General features: G+C 38.5%; 1 protein-coding gene across 2 annotated transcripts in view; it reads left to right on the top strand.

Annotated features, from left to right (window-relative positions):
• The first annotated feature begins 2,484 nt into the window (after positions 1-2,484).
• Positions 2,485-27,842, top strand: part of PIK3CA (phosphatidylinositol-4,5-bisphosphate 3-kinase catalytic subunit alpha) — an 85,545-nt gene continuing 60,187 nt past the window's right edge. The window contains exon 1 of one of the 2 annotated variants that reach the window (XM_036242715.1): positions 2,485-2,539. The gene's annotated coding sequence lies outside the window, so the exon portion shown is untranslated. Of the gene's footprint in view, positions 2,540-17,122; positions 17,219-27,842 lie in introns of those variants that run through there. The other variant, XM_036242717.1, reaches the window with a different exon arrangement.

Raw genomic sequence — 27,842 nt, forward strand, 5'->3', positions numbered from 1 at the left:
TGAACAGAACTGAAATCTTAAAAGTACCTTTTCTGACCATAACTGAATTAAAATGTGCTATCAAGTAGCTCATTCTGTTATTTTTTGGTGTATTATCACTGTTTGACTTGGCAATTTTATTCATCCAGAGTATACTGCTACATATTCAAGCTGACTTGTTTCCAAATTACTTCACAGATTAGTAGTGACATAAGTGCTATTAGAGAATGTTTGGGTGTACAATACACATTTGAGTATCAGTTATCATTATTTTCAATGGAAATAAATCCAAAGGCAAGAAACTCTTAACATATATGCATGCAGTGTGTTAGAATGGAACAATAGTTTCATCTTGGACATTTAGAAACATAAGCAGCAATTCTTAAATTCTGAAGTATTCCATTTTTTTGTTTGTTTGATGTACAGTCTGATAATCGCTATTTCAACTTTTCCTGTAAAATATTCTTCCTGCAGTCATAGGACCTTGAGCAATGGTTTTTGACATAATAGGTGCAAACACCTTTGGAAGCAAGATAAAGCACTAATAAAGCAATGGTCTCTGTGAATTGGGCAGTAAATACTATTCCTGTACCAGTGAATAATCACATATTCAAGTAACAAGTATGGTATTTTCTGCTGACAGGTGATTTCTTTAGATTATTGCCCTGGTGGGTTTGGCTCAGCAGTTAAAGGCAAATTATTGCATAACAAAAAATCATAATGTAATTAGTATTTTCTTATATAAAATTATATTTTAGAAGGAAAACTATACCTAGAATTCTAGAATTTTCCTCACTGAAGACTACCTAGTAATCTCTCATGAAATTCTGCTTGGAAACACAATTTGGGAAATGTTGCCATAAGGTTTACTTTGACTAGTAATGATATATATATCTCCTGCTCTGGAGTAACATCGCATTTTGAAACTGCTAAAACAAACAAACAAACAAACAAACAAAAAACACTGGTTCGAGAAAAATATTTAGAAACATAGACCCCCCAGAATGTGAGATGAAAACCAGAGCTTAGGAAAACAGGAAATACAGAAACAGTCAAATGAAACTATGCCCATACAGAGGAACGGATCTCATTTACAATTGGGTTTGAACTTGTGGTGTCAGGTTTTAGCTCTGCTTGACAAACTGGTCTGTAACGTTTCTGCGGTGGGTCACTTCCCAGTCCCCTACACCTTAAACATTCAAGGGAGAGCTGACGTTTCAGGACTTGTATCACTCACTGCTCCTAAGCCTTTTCAATACAATGAAAGACCACTAGGGGGAGAAACACGGAGAAAACTGGGCCCTAATCAGGAGAGATCTCAAAAGGCACCAGATCCCATTACAGGGTTCTCCAGCCAAAGGAGGCTTCTGTAGTACGCAGCACCGAAGCACCACCCTGGATCTGATCTAGAGCCAAGATGGCTTTTCTGACGTCTCCGTGGGCACTACGCGAAGCAAGCACGCCTTCTCATTAGTCACAATAAAGTCCTATAAGCTGATTCAAATCTGGAAGAAAGGGGCGGGGAGCGGGCATTGCAAAAGGTCTCCCCTGAGTCAAAGGGTTGCAGAGGGCTGTGGCAGCGCATTCCTCTTTCGGGATGGGCTACAACTTAACCTGACGTCGGCAGAGGACGCGCAGCGCCGCCCGAGAGAGGGCCTTCTTTCTAGGATCTATCGCTGCTTCTGGTTAGCCGCTGACACGCGGCGGTTAGCCACCGCGGCCCCTTCTCTCGTCCCCGAACGAGAGGAACTCTCATTTCCTCTCTGGGCACAACGTGAATGAACTCACTTGCTCCCGGCACCCGCCTTTCTTTATTTCTACCCCAGCCCGCCTGCCGCTCGTAGACGCCGACACACGACACACGGGCGTCCTAGGATGACACACCACCTCACCCCTGCAAAAGACGCAGCGCTCAACACACGCACGCCAGAAACTCAGTCCAACACCACCCAAACGTCGGGCGGAAAAACAAGGCGCAGCCGCACCAACACCTCGTTACCCGATTTGCCCACTTGCCCGCCCCCCCCCCCCGCCCGGTCTCCGCAGTTTCACTTCCCTCTGTGCACATCTGCTTCCGGGGCACGGTAGGCCCGGCCCCTCCTCAGCTCCGACCCTCCTCTGAGAGGAGGGGGGAGTCAAGGGGGTGGGGATGAGTTCGTTGTTTGTTTACACGATGTGAGCGGAAAAGGAGACCAATAAAGTTTATTCTGGAAACAAAAGGGGAAAAAAAACAGGGGTGACAGAGAAAGGAGACGGGGGCGGGGGCGTGTGGCGGGGGCTAACGAGGAGAGGCAGCGCGAAGGAGAAAGCAGCAGTTCCGGTGCCGCCGCTGCGGCCGCTGAGGTCTCGGGCTGCTGCCGCCGCGGCCGCTGGGGCTGGGGCCGCCGGCGAGGCAGGGCTCGGGCCCGGCCGGGCAGCTCCGGAGCGGCGGGGGAGAGGGGCCAGGAGGCAGGGGCCGTGCCGCCCGCTCTCCTCTCCCTCGGCGCCGCCGCCGCCGCCGCCGCCCGCGGGGCTGGGACCCGATGCGGCGGGAGCCGCGGAGCCTGGAGGAGCTCGGAGTGTGAGTAGAGCGCGGACTGGCCGGGAGCGGGCGCGGTCGGGATGGGGACCGGGTGGGTGCCGGGACTCTCGGGCGCGCCTGCCGTGTTGGGCGGGGGCTGCCGCCGGTTGTCTCTCCCAGCGTCGGCCGCAGCGGAGTTCGCCGCGATCGCCGCTCCCCGGCCTGCCGCTGGCCTCACCCAGATGCCGAGAGCAGCGCTCCCTTTCTCCCTGCCTCGCTGCCTCGCTCCTTGTTTCCTTCCTCTCCCATTTTTGGTGATGGGGCGGCTGGGAACTGAGGAAGTGCGCCCCGGGCCGCCGCCCGGGCCACGGGAGCTCGGTCCCCGCGCCCTTGCACGCCCACCCGGCCCGCGGGTGGCCCGGCAGCCACGAGCACCGCGGCGGGAGGAGAGCCGGGCGCGGGGCCGCGAGCAGGTCCTAAGGCGCTGTCACGCCCGAGGACTCCGGCCCCGCCAGCCCCGCCAGACCCGCCAGCCCCGCCAGCCCCGCGACCCTGCGTTTGCCTCAGACTGGGTTTAAATCGCCCGGCTGGGGCATGAAGGAAAACCGCTCCCCCCACGCCGCAGCTCCCCTCCCACCTTCCTCCCGAGGTTGTTTTTTTCCTTTTGACCATGACAATCAAACGTATTGGATCTTTCATTCATAGACCTGAGACATTGTCTCTTCATTTGTGTCGTTACTAAGTCCCTTCTGTGAAGCGGGTATCGCAGCCCCGAGGTGGTTCGGGAAGACAGGGGAGCGCGGGTGACCGCCGCTCCAGACGTTTATTTTAGGATGCTAAGGGAGTAGTGGCGATAGTGGCTGGTTACTAGACTTGGGAATCGAAAGCTACTTTCTTAGATGTCAATAACTGGGGAGCTGTTTACAAAGCTCTATGAAGGGAAAGGAGAGCGCAGTAAGAGGAAGCTTTTAGAAAACAGCTTAATCTTTAATGAAACAAGAGTTGTGATTTCGTTTTTGGGTGAAGCTTCCTCATTTTAGCGCTGCGCCTTTGTGCACATGCAGGACATGGGTTGGTGTGCTGATGCTTTGGAAGCCTGGGAGATCCCCTAGAAAACTTGGGTAGGTAAACTGCTGGTAATTCAAGTCGGGTGTTTTCTACGGCTGCATTTGAACCACTGCGGGCAATGTTGGTCGCATGTTTCCCTGCGTAGAAAGTAGATTCTCTGGTTATTTGCTTACATTGCACTGTACAAAATTTGTGTGCTGGATTGCCTGTTAAGAAAAGACCTGGAAATACTTAGGATACCATGTTGCCAACTTAATTTGGGTGAATCAGAACACTTTGTCTTTACTAGTGGACTCGAAATAACTGCAGCATAAGGAATTGTTAATATGCCTGTGTTCAAGTTTTAAGATTTTTCTTGAACGATTGAATTCTGGTTGACAGCATAGATCTCTATCTAAACATTACATGTTCTGGAAATTTTAAAATATCAGATTAACTGTTCTGCAATGTCATCAGTCAAAATGTTCTGAAGGAGGACCCAGCAGGTGTGTGTGTGTGTGTGTGTGTGTGTGTGTGTGTTTGGTTTTTTTTAAGTTTCTCATCTTGTCTTTTGAGATAAAATTTCATTGATAACTTTTTTCAAGTTTCTTGTGCGTTTTTCACCGTTGTAAATTGGATGATTTGAATAAATGATAGGCCATCATAATAGCAATAGCATCACGGTGAAAATAGCAAGAAAGTAAATGAATATTAACTTAATATTTTATCATTGACTATGAGTATAAAGTTTGAAAGACATTGCTATCAGTTTTAGTTGAATTGAAAATGAACCCCATATAAATGCAGAAAATGTTTTTATGTATCTAATTTTTAAAATTATAAGTAAATTGGATACAGCATTAAAGAGATGTCACTAAATACAAATACTGTACTTAAACTGAAAAATCACATGAAAGTGTATATTCTCACGGTGCTAGATGTATATAAAAGGGAGACTGTAAAAGAACAGTGGCTTTGCCTGGCTCCGTGTGTGGAACAGTCCTTCTGAAGGCAGAGCTTCCTTCCTGTCAGGGTAAGATCCTCTCCATCCCCAATAAGTATTGCTTTAAAAAGAAAACTAAACTTATAAATAAAATACTTATATAATAATGTAGGTCATAATAACTTTTTTCCTAAAACAGTTTACTTTGTGTGTAACTTTCCTTATTAGTACCCTTTTTTGAGTAAAGATTCTTAAACATTCGCCATTACCATTTAAAAAAGACATTTACTCTGTTGATCTGTTTATTTGAAAAGAGCTAACTTAATCCCATTTGATCTCTTCAGCAACTAGAGTAGCATTAAAGGATCAGTTCTTTATTTTGTTATTTTAATATCTTGAATGCCAAGGTGGGGTGCTTCTTTAAATGAAGCATCATAAATGATTTTATCTCTGGTGAAAATATTTATGATCTTAAAAATTGTGCAACTTTAGCAGCCTAAATCTTGGAATATTGTGGTTTATATTTTATTAGCACAGTTATCAGGCTGTTTTAAGTATTATTTATCCCAAGTTATACAACAATTCCATAAACAAGGCAGTACAACTTTCTCTGAGAAATGGTATTTTAATCTAAGTTCAGACAGGTGTCAGATGACAAACTCATTGACAAAAATTGTTGTTTTTCTAACTCCTTTCACTATATCATGCCACTTCTAACCTATTCCAGCCTGCTTTTTAATAGATAAAGAAACTAGGATCCACAGAAAGTTTAGCTACTTAAGATAACCTTTTATTTGCAATATATATTTTAATTCCCTATATAGCTTAAACAGTGGTTTTCAACCCCGGTTATATAATAGAATCATCTAGTTAGCTTTTTAAAGATACTAGTGCCAGGTCTCATTCTCGGAAATTCTGATTTTATTTGTTTAAAATGAAGCCCAGACATTTGTGGTTTTTTCGTTTTGTTTTGTGACATCTGTGTTTTGTTTTTGTTTATTTTGTTTTGTTTTTTAAGTTCCCCAGGTAATTCTAATAGACAGGATTGTAAAGTCCTTGCTTTCAAGGACCTGTATGATTTGGTCCTCTCTCTAAGTACATTTCACCTCCCTTCTGCAGCTCTTCCTGAAATATATATACACTCCATACCCCATCCTTAACTAGCTGACTCCTACTCATCTTTCATACCACCTCCCTTGAAAAGTCTAGCCTGGGTTAGGTGTACATGCTTCCTGTTCCAATAGCATCTTGTACTCTAACCATCATAGCATTGACTCACTACATTAAAATTGCCTATTTATTTGTCTGTACCCAAGATGTAAATTCCATGAGAAGGATAGAGACTCCTTTTATCTCATACATAGTTGTACTGTTTTTGCTAAGCACAGTAGCCTGTATATAATAGGCACTTTATTAACTGAATAAACAAGCATATTGGCAACAAACTTCTTTACAATATGTAATAATTTATAAAAACTACATTTTTATTCTTGCCAAATACATTTAATAATTTTGGTCACTAAAAATTTATATCCCTGAACTTGCCACTTATATGAATTTCATTTGGAGACAGTTGCGATGTTATAAATTATATGCAAATTATATCAAGAGTGACACTCAATGCCAAACACACACAAGCACGCAAAAAAAAAAAAAGATCATTATTACACACAAACTACACTGGAAATAAGGAAACTTTAATTCAAATCCCAATTTCACCGTAAGTGTGTCTCATTTTCTTTGGGCCTCAGTTTTCTCACCTGTAACACAAAGGAATTGTACTGGTGCTTTACATGATACTAGTGTTCTAACCTTAAAATTCTATCAGTACTAAAAATATTGGCCTTGGAACCTGAAGCTCCTTGATTCAAAGCCTGGCTCTTACAGTTATTGGCAGAATTACTTTGGACAGATGTCCTATCTGGGTAATGGGGGTAATTGCTGCTCAATAGATTTGTTGAATTTAATGCGATACATGAATCCAAGAGAGTTTTTGTCCTGGATCAGGTGCTTAATAAAGGTTCATTTCCTTTCCCCTTCAGAGGTATTGGAGCTCATGAGTGGACTTAGCTGAGATAGCAGACACAGTTTGAGTAATAAATCCTATCTTTCACCCTACTGACTGCTAGCATTACAGGTGTGACTAGGGACCAAAAACTACTGTGGCTTTTAGTTTCATTTTATTAGAAACCCATCCCATTGTCAAACATCAGTGTGTTAGTCAACCTGCTTGGGAAATAATTGTGCCTAGAAGTTTTAACCATGTCAGGGTAGCAAGTTTCATGCTATCAGTATATCCATAGTACATAATATGGCAGGTGGAAGAGTCTAAATTGATGGCCTTACACCATCTCCAATGATAAGTAAAATCAGACTTGACTTCCAAAAAAAAAGAAAGAAATTAAAATTAAGGATGAGTTATTTAAAAAAAAAAAAAGACCCAGAAATTTTGGTGAAATCTCTGTTCACCAAAGCTGAAAGTTCAAGAACCATCATTTAGTCATTTCCAGGAGATATGGGGAATAGACCTCTGGTCAGCACCAGTTACTGAAGATGAGTTTGTTTTCTGTGTCATATTAACAGTTAACAGATTGAAGTTCATATTTTTTCTTTATTTGGAAGCCTTGTTTCTTAATTTTATGTAGTTGTCTTAATATTTATTTATTTATTTATGGTAATAGGGAGTAACCTTACACACAATGTAATAAGACCTCTGCTGGAGTTTCTTGGTATCTGTCTTATTTTTGTATAAATTAAATTGACTTCCCTGGGTTTTTTCCTAAGTTTATGTTTAAAGGGAATCGTATTAACAGTCTTTTTGGGAAAAATACTGTAATAAAAATTAAAAATTGTAGGTAAAAGAAACTGAAGAATTAGGGTATAAAAAAGCAATATGAGACAAAACAGTGAAGTCTGAGGATTCAACCTGAAAGCTTGAGAGTTCCTCTGAAGATTACTCAACCTTAGATATACTAATAGTATTTTATAGCTATATATCTTATTCACATTTAATCATTTATTATATGAATCAGTTGATCCTGATTAAAGAAGTTTAGGTGTTCTTTCTCCTCTCCCCAACTATACAGTTTGGGGAGTTTTAAAGTTAAAATGTTCCAGCTCTGGCCAGGTAGCTCAGTTGGTTAGAGTGTTGTCCCCATACACCAAGGTTGCAGGTTCAATCCTGGTCAAGGCATATACAAGAAACAACCAATGAATGTATAAATAAGCGGAACAACAAATCTATGTTTCTGTTTTTCTCTTTCCCTTTCTCCCTCTCTAAAATCAATCAGTGGAAAAAAAAATTAAAGTTAAAATGCTTTTATAATAAAGAGTTTGTAATAAAAGTGGTAGCTCAGAACTTTTTCTTCAAGTTTAATAGTTTTTAAAATGAAGTTGTTTTCAGTATGGTTTATAGAGCTCTAATCTGGATGGCTGAGAGACTAAATTCCATTCTGAAATTGGGAGAGGAGGAAGATTACATCACATCTTGATTATATCACATCTTTGCCTCTTTTTCTGCATTGATACAATAGGAATTGTAATATGTTGCTTGTTAAGTAGCTCATGTAATTAATTAATGAGATAATTTAAAAGATCCCAAAGTGCATAAAATCATTTAAGGAATAATGTACATACAATAATCGTTATTTTAAATTTATATCTTATACAAGAATAACGTTTTATATTTGGCCTAACAATTAAATATTCATTTCTTTTGTATCATTTTAGTAGTTAGCTTGCTAATTTATCTAAATTGCACTCATTTATAAGAGGTTAAGTTTTAGTAACTTTTAGCATATCATTGCAATTGTTAACAAAAGAATCTTTGTATCAAGACCAGCATTGCCATTTGAAACAAACATGGGATTAAAAAAAAAAAGAGTAAGAATTCTTACAGACCATTCTTATCTGGTACACTTATAAGTTTAAATATTTGTATAGTGGAAACCAAAGAGGTCAGTGTTGCGATGTGAAAAAAAGCTGCATTAGGATAGAAACATTCTGCTCTGATCACATCTCTGTTGCCTAACTCACCAGAAGTTAAATGAGACTCAGTGGAGCTATACATCTCATAAAATACTATAGAAATCTAAGGCAATATTATGAAGATAATTTTAAGCATAAATTTTTTAACAGAAGGAAGCCATGTTTGTATTCATTCTTACATCTCAGCATTGTGCCCAAATGTAGGTGACCAGTAAGCATTGATATTTTTGGAGTACAATCATAATTAGGAATCAAAATACTTTTCTATCATTTACTAGCTATAGTCTTTAAACTATCTGAAAAGTAGGTAAATTCTATGTGCCAGCCTTAGTTGATCATTTATTATGTATAGATTTGAAGTATATAAGAAATACTTTTTTATATGTGTTGTTAATTAGTTACATATTTGTATTGCTATTTGGATACAGTTTTTACAAAGATTGATAGGTTAAGGAGAGGCTCTATGCTATGGTGAAAAAGGACACTGGATCAGGAATCTGAAAATCTGGGTTCTATATTGAACAATTAACTAGCTGGTTGGTCTTAGATTTTAACCTTCTGGCACTTGTTTCTTCCCCTGCAAAATTTCTAAGGCTCTTTACAGCTCCAAAACTCTGTGAGATTACTAGTATTTGTGAAGTCTATTTCTAGCCCTGGCCGGGTAGCTCAGTTGTTTAGAGCATTGTCCCAATACACCAAGGTTTCAGGTTCAGTCCCTGATCAGGGCACATACAAGAAGCAGCCAAGTAATGCATAGATAGTGGAACAACAAATCAAGCTCTCTCTCTCTCTCTCAAATCAATAAATTAAAAACAATTTTTAAGTAAAATAAATAAAATCTATTTCTGACTTCAGGGAAGATGAAAGTGAGCCACTTCTTAGAGGAGGATGGTTTATCTCAGTTTATGATATTTTCAGAAGCTAAAATAGTTTTGTCTGCCTGTCTATAAATTTGCACATATTTTAAAGGTCCTGTGTGAAATTCTGTGGTCAAGACAAGCTGCCATCAGAAAATAATGGACTGGAATAGATATATATTCTTTCTGAAACCACCAGTGACTTTGGAGATTCAGATTTATTGCAGTCATGGCCATTTGCTTACACTGAGAGCAATTTAATGACTGACAGGCATTGAGTGTAGATCATCCATTGCATTCCAGTTGCTAGGGTTATGAAGGCCAGCAAACCTGTCACAGCACTCTTAATAGCCACTGGCCACTGTCCTTGTTAAAGACTTCTAGGAAAATATGTTCCACAATTTCCCTTGGTAACCAATCCCACTAGATGGTTATTAGAAAATGTGTTGTAATGTTAGAAACATAATACCAGAGGCATAGTAAGCCTCTTTTTTTATAGACGTATCCTCTGTTGTGCAGACAAATACGTATATGGTTGACAAAAAATATTGTCCTTGATCAGAAAGTGATGGTGTTTGCTATTGATTTGTTGTTTCTATAAATGTTCAAAGTACTCATCTTCAACTTTTGAATATTTTTAAACAAGTAAACTGTTAGGGTAATGAGATATTATTTAAAGTTATTTTGGGTATGTACTCACTTTCAACAAGCTAAGCATATTTCTGTAGCTTATTTTTCTTTCAGAGATTGTACCATTCCAAGTATTTTTCTGATGGATTTACTGCAGGTCTAGAGCTGAAAATACTATTCCATCTTGAAACAATATACTGCTTTTAGCCTAACAGCAAGTGAATTGTGTTTGTTTTTCCATATGAAGTTAATTTCTTTGCAAATGCAAAAACCTTGGAGGTTTTTTGTTTTGTTTTTTGTTTTTTTTTGCTAAATAAGTTACTGTTCTGTGGATGTAGATTTATGGAGTACATCATCACATGTAAAGCAGTATTAATGGGAAAAATTGTAGGAAGAGAGACTTAAATTAGGTATTACTGTGAAGCCCAATCTGCAATCAAATTAAACATGCCAACAGAGGAAGGAAAAATGATATTTTCAAACTGTCATTTTTATAGTTATTGTAAATATCAGTAGTAAAAATTATTTCATATTTTATTTAAATCATATATTTTTCTATTACAGTTAGCATACAATATATTAGTTTCAGGTGTACTCCTTGGTGAATAGACATTTTATAACTTACTAAGTTATCATCCCAATAAATCTCACACCCATCTGACACCGTACATAGTTATTAGAATATTATTGGCTATATTCCCTATGCTGTACTTTACATCACCATGACTACCACCAATTTGTACTTCTGGATGGCTTCACCTTTTTCACCCATCCTCTTAACACCCCTCCCATCTGGCAAGCATCAAAATGTTCTCTGTATCTGAGTCCATTTCTGTTCTGCTTGTTCATTTATTTTGTTTTTTAGATCCAGTTGATAGAAATGTATCTATTGCCATTTCATTGTTCATATTTTTTTTATCTTTTCCTCTACTTCTGCTTCTTCTTTCTCCTCCTCCTCTTCCTTCTTTTTTTTTCTTATTCTTCCTCTTCCTCCTCCTCCTCCTTCTTCTTCCTCCCCTCCACCCCTTCCGCCCCCCTTGTTCTTCTCTTTCTCCTTTCAGATGACCCTTGAACATTTATTGTAATACTGGTTTGGTGGTGGTAAACTCCTTTAGCTTTTGATTCTAAATGACAGCTTTGCTTGGAAGAGCAATCTTGGTTGCAGATCTTTGCTTTTTATTGTTTTGAATATTTTTTTGTTAATCCTCACCTCAGGATATTTTTCCATTGACTTTTAGATAGAATGAAAGGGAGGGAGGGAGAAAGAGAGAGAGACTGAGAAACATTGATGTGAGACACATTGATTGATTGCCTCCTACACAACACCAACAGGAGCCAGGGATTGGACCCACAACCCAGGTATGTACCCTTGACTAGGAATCAAACCTGCAATCCTTTGGTCCATGGGCCAGTGTTCTAATTGCTAAGCCAAACCAGCCAGGGCACTTTGTGTATTTCTTGCCACTCCCTTCTGGCCTGCAAAGTTTCTGTTGAGAAATCAGCTGGGAACTCCCTTGTAGGTAACTAGCTGTTTTTCTCTTGCTACTTTTAAGACTATTTGTCTTTAACCTTTTGCATTTTAATTATGATGTGTCTTGGTATGGGCCTCTTTGGGTTCATCTTGTTTGGGACTCTCTGTGCTTCCTGGATTTGTATTTCTATTTCCTTCATCTGGTTAAGGAATTTTTCTGTCATTATTGTTTCAAATAGGTTTTCAATTTCTTGTTCTCTCTCTTCTCCTTCTGGCACCTCCATGATGCCAATGTTGGTACACTGGAAGTTGTCCCAGAGGCTTCTTATACTATCCTCGTTTTTTAAATTTTTTTTTTTATTTTTACTGTTCTGATTGGGTGGTTGTTTTGCATTCTTGCATTTCAAATCGCTGATTTGATTCTCACTTTCGTCTACTGTTGATTTCCTATAAGTTATTCTTCATTTCAGTTAGTGTATTCTTAATTTCTGACTGGTTATTTTATATGGTTTCCATGTCCATTTTTATGCTGTTGAAGTTCTCACTAAGTTCCTTGAGTATCCTTATTACTGTTGTTTTGAACTCGTATCTAGTAGATTGTTTGTTTCCATTTTGTTGAGTTCTTTTTCTGTAGTTTTGTTCTGCTCTTTCATTTGGGACATGTTTTTTGTCTCCTCATTTTGGCTGCCTCCGGTATTTTTTCCATGTATTAGATAGAGCTGCTATGTCTCCTGGGCTTGGTAGAGTAGTCTAATAAAGTAGGTGTTACATAGGTTCCAATGGCACAGCCTCCCCAATCACCCAAGCTGGCACTCGAGGTATGTCACCCTCCCACTCCAATATGGGTTGTGAACACTCTCCTGTTGTAATTGAGTCTTGATTTCTGTTGGCACATCAGTGGGAGGGATTTACCCCCAGGCTGATCAGTTGCAAGGACTGGCTGCAACCACTGACCACTGTGGAGGATCAGCTGTGCAGGGACCCACCCCACAGAGCAGGACATACTGCAACAGGGCTCTGGTGCCTGCTGAGTCCACTCCTTGAGTATGTTGCTTGTGGAGGTAGTTGGGTGGTGCTTGGACGTGAACTGAAGCTGTCCACTAGGTACACAGGCTCTGGGGCGTCCTGGGAAGTGTAGGCCAGGGTTAGCCACTGCCTGTAATCTGCTCAGGGCATGAGATACAAAGTGAACTGCCGATGGTGCTATTTGTGCTGGACTTGGAAGTGTCAAGGCAAGCCAAGGTGGGAACTAGGCCTGATGCTGCTAGTGCCAGGCCTGGCGCCACTTAGCAAAAGTTATGAGGTACACTGAGGCCAGATGCTACTTGTTTGAGAGATTTTAGGAAAGTCTGAAACATAAGCAGAGACAGGCTAGTCATATGGAAAAGCCACTGGAATCAGCTTGGGTAGGTCAGCAAGTTGGGTGGGGTGGGGGTCTCAGGGAATCACCAGGGTGGTGAAGAGTATGAGCCAGGTTAATGGAGACTCAGGTTAGCGCCCACCTGCCCACTCTGTGGGAAGGGGAGATGGTCTCAGAAAAGGAGCAATGGTCTCTGCCAGCACTTTTGTCTGGTAGAAAGCTGACCCTCCCCCAGCTTTTACCCTGACATCAGACAATTCAGTTCCTCACAGTATGTCCCTGGTGCCATTTGAGCTGCTGCCTCAGCGCTGGAGTTTAGAGGGAGTCAGAGTAAGTCCATGTGTGGGCCCTTTAAGAGGAACTGCCTGGAACTCCAGAAGCCTCCATCTCACTCAGCCACAATCTCCAATGGTTTTTATAGCCAGAAGTTAAGAAGACTTCTCTTCCTGGCATGGGAACCCTGAACTGAGCCTGGTGTGCAGCTTGGAACCCTTGCTCCTCAGGGGGTGCCTCCACAGTTGAGATATCCCTCCCAATTTTTAACCACCCCACCTTGGTGTGGGACCACTCCTTTCTGTGTCTCTGTCCCTCGTACTAGTCTTGATGTGGCTTCTTTAAATCTCTAGTTGTAGGACTTCCATTCACCTAGATTTCAGGTGGTTCTGAATGATGGTTGTTCTGTAGTTAGTTGTAATTTTGATGTGGTTGTGAGAGGATACAAGTACCACATTTACCTACTCTGCCATCTTGACCAGAAGTCTAAGTAATGTTATTCTAAAGTTATTTTCCATATGAAGACTTCCTTAAATTCTAATGACCATTATTTGTAGTTAAGACCCTCATAGGCAGCATCTTAAAGTATTTAGGAAAGAAATACTTGCATTTTTTTTTTCTCTATGTACCACTTGTAAAGGTTGAACATGACTTTTTCAAAGCAGCCATTGAACTTGTCTTGATAATTACAATGGTAGTAAAATTCAAAGTAACTTTAACTATTAGTAATTTTATAGTGTGGAAACTGGTTCTTTCTTTGTAGTTTCTTCACTACAAATGACCAAGTTTCAACTTTCTTAGTGATGTTATGGGACTCCAGATTTTCTCAAAATCACTTTGAATAATTTTGACTATTTCTATACAATAAAAGCAAGCTCTATTTTACATCTATGTGATGTTCACTGATAGAACTAATATACAACTAATCTACTAATGTATAACTACTAACACAGAGCTAAATGTAACATGATGTGTTCTTTTTTTGTTGAATATAACTATCACACATTTAAATTAGTACATTTCTCCTGCAAATACTTTTTTTCTTTTTATTGAATTTATTGGGGGGACACTGGTTAACAAAAGTATACCAGTGTCCACAGTTCGACAGCACATCATCTGTACATGTAATTTTTTTCCCAACCAAAATGGGGCAAGTATGTGACAACACAACAGAATGTTTGAAGTCATGACAGTCTTAGAAAATCCACAAAATATAATCAGTGTACTTAGACTTCTTTAATTTACCTTTCCTTGTCCTAAATATTCCCAACAGATATCTTAGCACTGTGCCATTAAAGCAATGTTTGTTTTGTGCTACTATGTATTTCCTTTCCTTGTCTTCTTCATGCACTAAAGATAGTAGTTGTGACACATTGTCAAATAGTCCCTGTGTTGCATGGCTTTTATAAAATTCTCATGTTGTGTTTTAAAACTCCTGTATCTCACTTGCCCATAATTCTTGCTATGAAATCTTTATTGAATACAGTATTTTTTTTTTAATCCTCACCTGAGGACATTTTTGCATTTTATCTTGAGATACAGTGGGAGGGAGAGAGGAAGGAAGAGACAGAGAGAAACATTGACATGAGAGAGAGACATCGAGTGGTTGCCACCCACACAACCCCAACTGGGGCCAGGTACAAACTGCAAATGAGGTACGTGCCCTTAGCGGAACTGAACCAGGGACTCTCTAGTCCGCGGGCTGATGCTCTAACCACTGAGTAAAACTGGCCAAGGCTGTTCTTTTATATAGAATTCTTGGTTACCTAGTTTACACCGACTGGACATTCTATAAATCTTTCCTTTATGTGAAAACAAGGAAAGCAACTATGTGTTTTGATTAATTTCATCAGTTCAGTGTCTTAAGTCTTTGTCTTTAATCACAAAGGTAAGCTATCTGGCATCATTGATACAAGTTTCTGTGGCATCAGGTACAACATGTTGTTGGCACCTTATATAAGTATGACTATTAGTTCATATTTAAGTTTTGGTAACTATATATGAGATTATATTGTCTTACTTTATAGCAGTTTTGATTAGACTGCTCTTGATGGACACACAAGGTAACTTTTTCTTCTCAAGTTAATGATCCCATAGTTTGTATATCTCATATGCCAGGCTAATAATAATAAGAAGAAGAAATCCATACACTTTAAAAATCTACATATATTGTTATGAATTTATATGGATATTGCTTTAGAAAGGATCTGTAATTTTTGGCATAACTGTTCAAAATGTTTCATTGTTACTTGCTTTTAAATACTTATCAAGCAGCCCTGGCTCATTTGGCTCAGCAGTTAGAGCATTGGCCTGAGGACCAAAGAGTCATGGGTTTGATTCCCAGTCAAGGACATATACCTGGATTGTAGGTTTGATACCCAGCCCCACTTGGGGTTGTGCGGGAGGCAACCAATCAATGTGTCTCTCACATCGATGTCTCTTTCTCTGTCTCTCTTTCTCCCTCCCTCCCTCCCTTCCACTCTATCTAAAAAAAAAAAAAGGCAAAATATCCTCAGGTGAAGAGGATTAACAAAAAAATAATGATGATGAAATAAATAATTATCAGGAATACTTTCAAACATTTTTAGGCATGTAAAACTATATAGAATTTAGTCTTTTTGGGTTGGTATGCACAATGAAAAAAGAAACATGACATTATTACTGATCGAGAGTTTATTGCCATACTATGAGGTCATGACTAACCTAGGCATTAAAGTTAAGAATTAAGTACTTATTTTAAAATGGCATCACAAAGAATTATAGTTGACAACCTGTGGGGGAAAAGTTTCTTTATTCGGTAAATGTGCACCTTAGTGTGTATATTTTGATATACCTCAAATTCAAACTTAAATATCATGTATCTGGGAAAGGGGAATATTACAGACTTTGCATGTGTTATCTCCTGAAATCCTCACAGTAGCACTTTTATACACATGTAATCTCTCTCCATTTCACAGATTAGGAAACTGAAGTTCCACATCTAATCAGTACAGTGGAGTCTCATCACATTTAATTTATATGAATTTAACTATATGTAATTAGTCAAAATTAAAACCATAATGAAAGTAATCATTTAAATATTGTAGTAGTGTCTCACTACTGAGCTTTTGCTTCAGAGTACACATGAGAGTAAAGATGTGAATTTGTTGTCACCTCAACTGGTGTCAGTGTATAGCTATGAAAATCCCACTGTGTTGAGTGATTCTGTTATTGAGACATATTTATGTTAATACAACGTGGCATCTCATGCCAAGCCACCAGTGCTCACCAAAGAAACAGCAATTTGTTCCAGTGCTGGAAGAGAAACTGCTGTTTTAGGCTTGCTGAGCAGTTGTGTTGATTTCCAGGTTGGCCTACAGATACGGCCACAGCAAACTGTCGTCTGTGCATGTACATTCCCTCTGATGCATGCATGTATGTGCATATACCCACTAATTTTCAATGCTACATGAATGTCTGTATTGCATATATAATTTTGTGTGTTCTGGGTTGCCAAATAGATAATAATTTTATACAAAACATATTTCTGTACAAGATAATTTACTAAACTAATACCAAGTAATTAACAAAATAATACTGAAAAAGATATACACTGTAATTTATGGGTAATTTAGGAGATTTTTCAAGGAAAAATGTTGACTTTGTACATCCACAGACTATGTTTATGTTATTTGCCACCATATACCCAGGGTCTAGCATATTGCCAAGTACAAAGTTGATTGAATAAATGCAAAGAAGATGTTTAATCACTCAGCTACCTGTTTGTTTGTTTTTTGGTATGTGCCCCAGCGGGAACCAAACCTGGGACTCTTTGGTCCCCAGGCCGATGCTCCAGCCGCTAAGCCAAACCAGTCAGGGCTCAGCTACTTGTTTTTTAAAAATACAAATATACATGTGCTTCATTCCCCAGATGAGTTACTTTTTAAGTCATATTAGAACAATATGGGAATAGAATATTGGAAATTACAACTACCTCACAATATCTGGTCCTAATGTGACCACTTAACTTACTATTATTTATGTTTCTTTCCTTTCTCCCATCTGTTCTTTTACAGTATATGGATTTACTAAAGGAAAATCAACCCTACTAGGCAGAAGTTATTTTGTGAAAACTCTGAGTGGGTTTCTGTTCTTTCACCTAGAGAAATGGAAACTATAGAAGATAGAAAATGTAAATAATGTGACAAATCTACATGTGACTCTTTCCTCCTTATGTGATATTCATTCCCTTTGTACCAACACCCACTTCTTGAATGTTCTTTCTAATCTGTGTGGGGAAGTAGAACTTCCACTAGAGCCTTGGAAAGAAAACCAGACGCTGAGCTGCTATGTGCCATTCTTCCGAGGTGGCCAGCAGACATGACTACCAGACCAAGGAAACACCATCTCTCTTAGGTTGGGGGAGAAGGAAAGGTTTCATGCAGAGAGATGGGACATTTGTTTATAAGTCTGCGTTAGAACCAGAATAACTAACCTGCCTGCTGTCTATAAGACACTGAATAAACCACATATTTTATGAGCCTGAAAAGTTGTTACTAGATGGCTAGTGACTGAAGGAGATGTTTCTAGAGTTCTGTGTTCCAGAAATGACTGTGTGCAAACAAAGAATGTAGAATTCAAATAAAATAGCAGCTCTAAATAAAACAGGAGTAAAAATAATTCAATAGTACATTAAGTCTATTTTATTATACTAAGTAGGAATTATTCCAAGAATACATAGATGGCTTAATATGAAATTTTGTAATGCATAGGTGAATAAATCTGATAAGGGAAATAAAGATCTTATGAGAAATTATTAGAATAAGAACATAGAGTAAGTAGATTTAAGACAAATACTTTAAAATCAATAGTTCTCCTTAGTAATTATTTAGAAAACATAATAGAAAAAGAAATAATTTTTAACAATAACAGAAAATATAAAATTATGTTAATAAGAAATGTGTGAGTCTATGTGAAGAAACCTGAAAACTTTTGGGACATGAACGGAGCAGCCAGGTGGTGGTGGGAGGTGGTGCAAAGAGGTTATAGGGGAAGAAAACCATGTTTCTGATTGGGAAGTATCAGTTTTTGCCTGGCCAATGTGGCTCAGTGAACTGAGCATCATCCTGTTGACTGAAAGATCTCGGTTCGATTCCTGGTCAGGGCACATGCCTGGGTTGCAGGCTTGATCCCCAGTAGGGGGCATGCAGGAGGCAGCCCATTGATGTTTCTTTCTCATATAGATGTTTCTATCTATCCTCCTCTCTCTAAAAACATCAATAAAATTATTTTTTAATATCAGTTTTTCTTTTTTTTTTTTTTTTTTTATCCTCACCCGAGGATATTTTTTCCATTTTTTTTTTTTTTGTACAGATAGAGTGGGAGGGAGAGAGAGGAAGGGAGAGAGAGTGAGAAACATCGACGTGAAGGGACACATCGAGTGGCTGCCACCCGCACGACCAACCAGGGCCGGGGACAAACTGCAACCGAGGTACGTGCCCTTAGCGGGAACCGAACCCGGGTCTCTCCAACCGCAGGCCGACGCTCTAACCGCTGAGCCAAACTGGCCAGAGCTAATATCAGTTTTTCTTAAGTTACCTTACAGATTTAGCATAATTCTAATTTTTAAATGTGTTTGAGAAAGTAATGAGATAATTCTTAATTCTGTCCAAGACACTAAATAGGTAAAAGTGAGATGGCTTTTAAGTGAAAAATCAAGAACAGTGACAGAACTAACTGTATAGCCTTATCAGATCTCAGAACATACCATAATGCTGTAGTAAGTGAAGTAGTTGGATATTGGCATAAGCACTGGTAGTACAGTTGGTAAAAGGGAGTCAAGATCCCAGAACTAGACATTCTAAATAGTAGAGTGAAGGCATCATCAGAAATTTAAGTAGAAAAAGGAAAGCAATCAGTAAATGTTTTTGAGAGTGTTAAATAGTTGGAAAACCAAAGTTAATTTGAATGTTTATCTCATCTTATACACCAAAATAAATTCCAGGTAAATTGAAGAGGTGGGTAAAATAAATACTCTTATGCTGGTCTCATTTAAAAAAGATATTTATCTGGATGGGGAAATACTTTTCAAACTTTAAAGAATTGGAAGGACTCATGAGGGGAAAGTTTGTTACATTTGACTCAAATAAAACATTGACATTTATGCCTGGCCTGTGTAGCTTAATGGTTGAGTGTCAACACATGCACCAAGAGGTCACCGATTTGATTCCCAGTCAGGACACATGCCTGAGTTGTGGGAGGAATGCAAGAGGTGGCCAGTTGATGTTCTCTCTCATCAATGTTTCTATGTCTTTCTCTAAAAAAAAGAAAAAAAAAAGAAAAATCAATAAAGAAAAAAAAATCACATTTATTCTGTCTTTTTCTTCCAACCCTCTTTTTTCAATACAGATGAACAGATTAAAAGATGTGCAAACCAGGATTGGGAATTCATTAAAAAAAATATATAGATATAGATGCAGGTATATACATGCACACATCAGACAGATGTTTATATCTATTTTATCGAGGGGAATCAAACCACTTTATGCAGGGATTCAGAGGAGGGTGGAAGGACAGAGAGGCCAATGAGATCAAACATCTCTAGTCCAATGGAATCTCCCCAACTTCACAATTGCACCTTTAAATTTTAAGGTGTTGATACAAACACTTTCAAAAGCAGCAAAATTCATGTAACCGAATGAGCAAAAAACTTGAGATAACATGTTCATTTACTAAAGGACATAAAAGCATATGGAAAAAGTTTTTTCCGGACAGATAATCAAAGAAGTGAAACTTTAAGATGCAGTGATATAGTTTTACTCTTCTGAGTTAGCAGTAAGTTTTTTCTGATGGTGCTGGTGCTGGTGAAGGTGCCGTGAAATGTGCTTGCTCATATATTTCTATTGACAGTCTAAATTGATTCAGTTCTTTTTTTTTTTTATCTTCACCCGAGGACATTTTTCCATTTTTTGTTCAGGTAGAGTGGGAGGGAGAGAGAGGAACAGAGAGAGAGAGAAACATCGACGTGAAAGGAACACATCGGTGGCTGCCACCCGCACAACCGACCAGGGCCGGGGACAAACTGCAACCGAGGTACGCGCCCTTAGCGGGAACCGAACCCGGGTCTCTCTGGACCACAGGCCGACGCTCTAACCGCTGAGCCAAACCGGCCAGGGCTGATTCAGTTCTTTTGGAAAGCAAGTCAGCAACTTTTATGCCTTTAAAATTAACATAATTTAATCCCATGATTCCATTTGCAGCATTGTATATAATAGTGGAAATTTTAAAAACAGTTTAAGTATTCAACAAGTAAACTGTGCTGTATCTCCCATAGAAATAGGTAGTCATAGAAGACTATTGTTTATGGAGAGTTTACAATAATTTGAGGAAGTATTTTTGAAGTGAAAAGAGCAAAATACAAAGTTATTATACTATAGAGCACAACTATATAAAGCATTATGCATAGAAAAAAAGCTGTAAAAGAATACATTAAAAAATGGTGATGGTTGTTTCTTAGGTGTTTTTCACTATTTTGTTTTCCTCATTCTGTGCACCACTGTACTTCAAGTAGGGACAGAACACAGTCCTAGATCTTAATGGAAACTTCAGTCAGTATTTAAGTGAATGAATTTCTATAAACATGAGTTACTTTTATATTGAAAGAAATGCGAATACAATCTATAATCTAAGTTAAGAAAAGAACTGTGAGAAGCACTCTAGAAAGGAGCCTGATGAATATTATCTTATCTTACACTTAGATTTCCAGAATTCAGCGGCCTTAGTTTGACCCTTTCTTCTATTGCTGAATATCCCAATCAACCCACGTTTCTCTTTTACTTTCCATACTGCTGCTAAAATTATCAGACATGTAAGTAACTAGCAGGATTTTGTGAATGTGCTCTAATAGGTTCTGTGGGAGAGAGAGATTGATACTGCTGCCAGAACATCACCCCAAATACAGAATTAAAGTTTAGGAATTCCTTATGGCCTACATTGCTGTTTCTTGAGCTTTGGGTATGAAGAATCACCTGGGAGCCTGTCAAAATGAGAATTACCCAGACCCTAAAAAACCTGATTCAGTGGATGCCTGGGTCTGGGAACATGCATTTTAACAAGGCTTTCCATTTTTCATCCTCGTGCATGTGATTCCAGGAAAAGATTTTGAGGAATATTGACCTTGGAATAAAGTGCAATCTCATAAATTTATTATAATTCTCATAATTTGGTACCAGCCCACTTTTCTGTATGTGATGCATTTTTTTTTATACTTTCCCCTCATTGAACACCTTACAACCCAGCCATTTTGAACTGCCTCAAAGTCACCTAGGCCTTTCCAGACTCCTGTGCTTGTGCTCATATTGTTCCTGCCACTCAGAGCCCCTTTTGCCATGACTGCCCCTACCCCAATAACTGTTGACCTGGCACACTATCTTCAGCTTCTAATAATCTGTATGAAGTATTCCTAGACTCATTCTCCTTGGTAGAGTCGATCTCCCTCCTCCATATTTCCCTAGCTTTTGTTACAACGAACACATACTAAGTTCGGCTTACTTACATATCTGTCTTCCTCAATAGACTATGAGCCTCTTGAAGTCAAGGATGTCATTTTATTTATCTTGTCCCTCTAACATAATTCTGGCACATAATAATTGCTTAATAAATGTTCATCGTGCCCTGGCCGGTTTTGCTCAGCGGTTAGAGCGTCAGCCTGCGGTCCAGAGAGACCCAGGTTCGGTTCCCGCTAAGGGCACGTACCTCGGTTGCAGTTTGTCCCCGGCCCTGGTTGGTCGTGTGGGTGGCAGCCACTCGATGTGTCCTTTTCACATGGATGTTCCTCTCTTTCTCTCTCTCTCTCTCTCTCTCTCTCTCTCCCTCCCACTCTATCTGAACAAAAAAATGAAAAATGTCCTCGGGTGAGGATAAAAAATAAAATAAAATAAAATGCTCATCGTGTGATTTAATAATCCAGTAAAGAATGCAAGGAAGGAGCGATTAGTACCATTTTTCAATGAGGAAATACTTATTGTTAAGTATTTGCCTACAATTACCCAGTTTAAGTATAGACTTGAGATTCACACCCAAGAAGTCTGATTTTGGACTTTACAGGAAAGGTAGAATATCACAGTAAAATTACATACACACACTCCTTTTTAAGCATCTACTCCCCCCCCCCCCACACACACACACACATTAGTTGATCTTTTAACATTTTGGGGAGAGAAGATGTTTTAATAAACTTTTTCATCATAGTCCTACTTTATAAAATAATACCTATTCCTCCAAGGCAAGAACTAATTACTGGATATTAAGTTGTCTCTTGCCCTAGCCGGTTTGGCTCAGCGGTTGGAGCATCGGCCTGTGGTACAGAGAGACCCGGGTTCGGTTCCCGCTAAGGGCACGTACCTTGGTTGCAGTTTGTCCCTGGCCCTGGTTGGTCGTGCGGGTGGCAGCCACTCGATGTGTCCCTTCACATTGATGTTTCTCTCTCTCTTCCTCTCTCTCCCTCCCGCTCTATCTGAACAAAAAATGGAAAAACGTCCTCGGGTGAGGATAAAAAAAAAAAAATTGTCTCTCAGTTTCATATCCAATTTACTATAATCTGCTTTGATATTTATTTGTATCTCGTGCAGAAACCATATTTACGATACCTAATGAGTATCCACAGATATTTTTTAAATTTAAATTCAACTGATATTTATGTAGGTAACGACAAAGGGTATATATGTAAGTATTCAAGTGGGTTTCCATCATACTTTTTAAAGCTTGATTTCCGAAGTTTAGACTTCAGTCTTTAGGTGTTGATGGAAATCAACCACCAGCTGCAAGTTCAGATCCACTATGCCATAGAATGCATGTAGCTATGGCTTAAGCCAAATGTTAGCAATGAAGTATTTAGTAGCAACTGTTCTTTTAAAAGAAACATTTTAGATAATTAGAGTCATCTTGTAATATCCTTATACCCAGCTGTCAGCTTTTGACTTTTTCTGCCAATATTTCTAGAGCTGCAGTCAAGAAAATGGAAATTAAGGTAGCATACTTTGAAATACGCTAAATACTTGTAAAAACTGTTATATCTTATAAAGATTTCCAGATAGAGTTCCTCAGTGTCTCAAAAAACTTTTATAAAAAGCAAATAGCTGTAATAATCCTAATATATTAAGCTGAATTATATGCATTAGTAAGTCATAAGAGCATTTGAGAAATTGAAGAATTGCCTTTACGATAGCCACTGAACTTAAAGATTATTGAAGTAAATTTGAGCATTTTAATTTCACTTTTGAAATTTTTTGCTACTGTTTCTTCATTTTGTTACCATGTTTCATCAGCATTTCACTATCCTTCCTTTCTCTCTTTTTTTGGCTTTTGTTGTTATCATTCTGCTTTTCATATATTTACATATTCATTTTCTATCACATCAATAATATTCCTGATTCTTTACTGTTTTACAGTGATAATAGCACCCTAGTTTTTCTTTTGTCTACTACCTGTCCACAACATATGTGTGTGTGTGTGTGTGTGTGTGTGTGTGTGTACACACAGTTACTTTTTGCATTGTCAAGTAATGATAGCATTTACATTCTATTCTATAACCTAAATTTTTGTTGTTTTTTTCCTAAAGTTTCCAATTGCCTTTTCCCCCTCTATTGTAAAAATAAACATGCAGTAATTAAAATCTGTTGCACCCTGGATACTCATTAGGTACTGTAAACTCCCCAATTATTTTTTCTATTGCTTAGAACCTGTTGTATTCTTTTTCCTAAACACTTTTTACTTGGGCCATACAGATTTCATCTTCTAGTTTGGGGTTATTACAATTGATATAAAACTTTATCCTAGGATTGCTTTTAAAAAAAAAAATGGGTCAGTTCCACCATTTCTAGCATATGATCTCTTCCTCTTTCTTGACCTCCATCTTTGATTGGCTAGTGGTGTACCAGCTCAGGTGCCTTAGAATTGACTCATGAGAAATAAAAGCCAAAGAAATACCTTAATTTTTCTTTACACATAATTTGCTGGGTATAGAATCCTGGTCCAGTTATTTTCCAACAGTTTTTAAATTTCTTAATCCTCATTAGAGGTTATGTTTGTGTTTTGTTTTGTTTTGTTTTGTTTTGTTTTATAATTGAAATTTTTAAATAGAAAGGGGGAGAGAGAAAGAACAAAAAAAAACATCAGTGTGAGAAGGAAACATGGATTGGTTACCTCCCATATGCTCCAGACCCAGGGATCGAACCCGCAGCCCAGGTATGTGATCTGACCAGGAATTGAACCTGCAGTCTTTTGGTCTACCAGGACACTACAGCCAGTTGAGCCACCCAGCCAGGGTGCAACAGATTTTAACTACTGCATAGTTTTTCATTCCTGTTGCTATTGATGAGAAGAGTGTTGCCAGTCAAATCATTGTTCTTTTACATGTTACCAGTTTTACCCCCTGTGAAAGCTTTTAGTCTCTCATGTTTATTTTGTATTGTCTAGTGTAGTTTTGTTTTTTAACATTTATTCTGCTCCAGTGGTCCTTTTTAATTAATTGATTGATTAATTAACTAATTAATTAATTTTCAGGCAAAAGGAAAGTTTTTTTAAAAATAGACAAGTTTGGCTCACCCTGGCCAGTTTGGCTCAGCAGTTAGAGCATCAGCCTGTGGACCAGAGAGTCCTGGGTTCAGTTTCCGCTGGGGCAGATAACTCGGTTGCGGTTCATCCCTGGCCCCAGTTGGGGTCGTGTGGGTGGCAACCAGTTGATGTGTCCCTCTCACATCGATGTTTCTCTCTCTCTCTCTTCTTCCCTCTCTCCCTCCGGCTCTATCTGAAGATAGATGCAAAAATGTCCTCGGGTGAGGATTAAAAAAAAAAAGAAAATAGACTCCCTGCAAAGGAGAAGGGACCCTAGTGGGTTGCCCTGGTCTTTTTTAACTTAAACATGTAACTCGCTCAAACACAGAAATGTGTTTCTTTGGTTTTTCTTTTCTTTTTTCTTTTTTTTTTATTGATTTGAGAAAGACATTTATGTTGGCCACCTCCTGCATGCCCCTCACTGAGGATTTGGCCCACAACCTGGGCATGTGCGCTGACCAGGAATTGAACTGGCAACCTCTTGGTGCATGCATGGGTCAGTGCTCAACCACACCGGCAGGCTTTTTGGTTTTTCTTATTTCTTTTATTTCCTTTCTTCTAATTTCTCCTTATTTCTTCAGGAATAATACGTGTTTGGTTGTTGGGCCTCTTTGATTCATCTTATATCTTTCTTCCCCGTTTTTAATATGTCTTTCTGCTCTATATTCCAGCAGTTTGCCTTTGACAATCTAATAGGTGAAATGTTATATCATTTAATTTGCATTTTTATTCTGATTAAAGATGAGTAATTTTCATATGTATGTTGGCCATTTGCATTTCTTTTTCTATGAACTCTCAGTCCATATCTTTTTTGTTCTTTTTTTTTCTAATCCTCACTGGAGGATATTTTTCCATTTATCTTCAGATAGAGAGGGAGGGAGGGAGGGAGGGAGAAAAAAAGAGAGAAAGAGAGAGAAACATTGATGTGAGAGAGACACATTGATTGGTTGCCTCCTGCATGACCCTGACCAGTGCCAGGGACTGAACCGCAACTGAGGTACGTGCCCTTGACCAGAATTGAACCCAAGACTCTTTCATCCACGGGCCGATGCTCCAACTGCTGAACCAAACCGGCCAGGGCTCCTTTTGTCCATTTTTTATTGGATTGTTTCTGTGTGTACAGTAGGGATTTCTTCCTTTGTCAGATATGAGTAGTATATAGTTTTTACTAGTTTACTAGTTTCTTTTATCTTTGCCTGTGGTTTTATTCTCCTTCATACAGGAATTTTTATTTCTTATATCTTCTTTTTATGGCATCTTAATTTTACTTCTTCATACATATTAAAAAGGATCATCTCCTGTGTTCTTATAGTACTTCTGTGGTTTTATTTTCATATTTTAGTAGGTTTGTAGTTGTTTGTATGGAAAATAATGCAATAATTAATAAATAATACAAGAATAAACTTTCACATACTCACAACTGTAAACCTACTTTTGCTCACCCTGTGCATTCTGTGTCTGTTTTTGAATTTTCTGTTCTAGATAGCCGACTCTTCATGAGCTGTATCTTACATCATAATTATTGTAGTTTTTATGATATAGTTTAATATCTGATAGGGCTAGATCCTTCTCTACCCATGCTTTTTTCCTCTCCTCTAGTTTTTCCTGGGCTTCCTGCTATTTACTTTGAACATTAGAGTCACCACAATAAATTCTGCACATACAAATCATAAATGTTAAATTACAGATTATTTAAGGGAAAGTTGACATTTGTGAATTTAGTCTTCCCATCCAAGAATGGTATGTTTTTCTGTTCCTTCCAGTCTTTTACATTACTCAGGAGCATTTTAAAGTTTTCTTTATATATCTTAAAGCAGTAAAAAATTGAACTCTTTTACCCCTCCAAATGACTAGTTACTTCTTCTAGGACCAGCTAGTAAATAATCCATTTTATTACCTGCATTTAGAGATTCTGGAATTTTTTCTATACCAAATTGCATCAATTACTTCGGTTCATTTCTGCATCTATTCTATTCCCTGCATCTTCATGGGTCAGTACTGCACATACTAGTTTTATAACTGAAGCTTTAATGTTTATTAAGACTTAATAATGAGCTACATTCCATTCATGTAATGACTGACTCAAGGAACAATCAGTAGTCGTTTTCTCACCTTTTTTGTGTTGGTGTACGGTACTCGTACAGTTAGAGACAAGTCTTCCCTCATTACTCTTGTTTCAAATATTCAGTATATTAAAAACTATTATAAAACTCCTTACACTATTTTAGAGGTACACACAAATATAAACACACAAAAACAAACACTAAGAAAACTACAGCAGGTATTAGTTATCCTAAATAAATAATCAGCTAACAGATTGTTGAAACACACACATATATGCGTATACGCGCACATACCCCACAGTTAATGGCATTCTAGAAATACAAGGGTCATTTTAATATTAGGAAATCTGTAGCACACATATACACATACATTTTTTCTCATACATGCATGCGCACGTGAATGCATACACAGACACACACACACACACACGTTTAGTCAAACAAGAATGGAAAGCTATTCCTTGATAGATTAAATAATAGATATCCCAAACCAGAAACTTCAGTCAGACTTAATAATGAGCTACATTCCATTCATGTAATGACTAACTCAAGGAACAATCAGTAGCCGTTTTCTCACCTTTTTTGTGTTGGTGTACAGTACTCGTACAGTTAGAGACAAGGGAACAAAATGAGTATAATAAGAAAGGAGGACACAAATATAACTTGCAAATTTTACTTTTCACATTCATTTCTGTCTCTCTTAACTGCCCACGCATATCCTGCTCCTCAAAGTATAGCCAATGTTAACAACATATGATTAATTCTAGGGGAAAAATGGGAGGCAATGTAGGAATATATTTTTATTCATTCAGATTTTTTCATTCAGATTTAAATTTTTATTACTATAAAATTATAACCAACTTTTTAATTTAAGTATCTTCTATCATATTTTTATTTAAATTTTTTATTTAATTTTCATCAAAATAAGCATAAGAACCCTGGCTGATTTGGCTCAGCGGTTGGAGCGTCGACCTGCGGTCCAGAGAGACCTGGGTTCAGTTCCCACTAAGGGCACCTACCTCCGTTGCACTTTATCCCCAACCCTGGTTGGTTCATGCGGGAGGCAGCCAGTCAGTGTGTCCCTTTCACGTCGATGTTTCTCTCTCTCTCTCTGTTCCTCTTTCTCCCTCCCACTCTATC

The sequence above is a fragment of the Molossus molossus genome, unplaced genomic scaffold (genome assembly GCF_014108415.1).
Source record: "Molossus molossus isolate mMolMol1 unplaced genomic scaffold, mMolMol1.p scaffold_m16_p_5, whole genome shotgun sequence".
Classification (NCBI taxonomy): domain Eukaryota; kingdom Metazoa; phylum Chordata; class Mammalia; order Chiroptera; family Molossidae; genus Molossus; species Molossus molossus.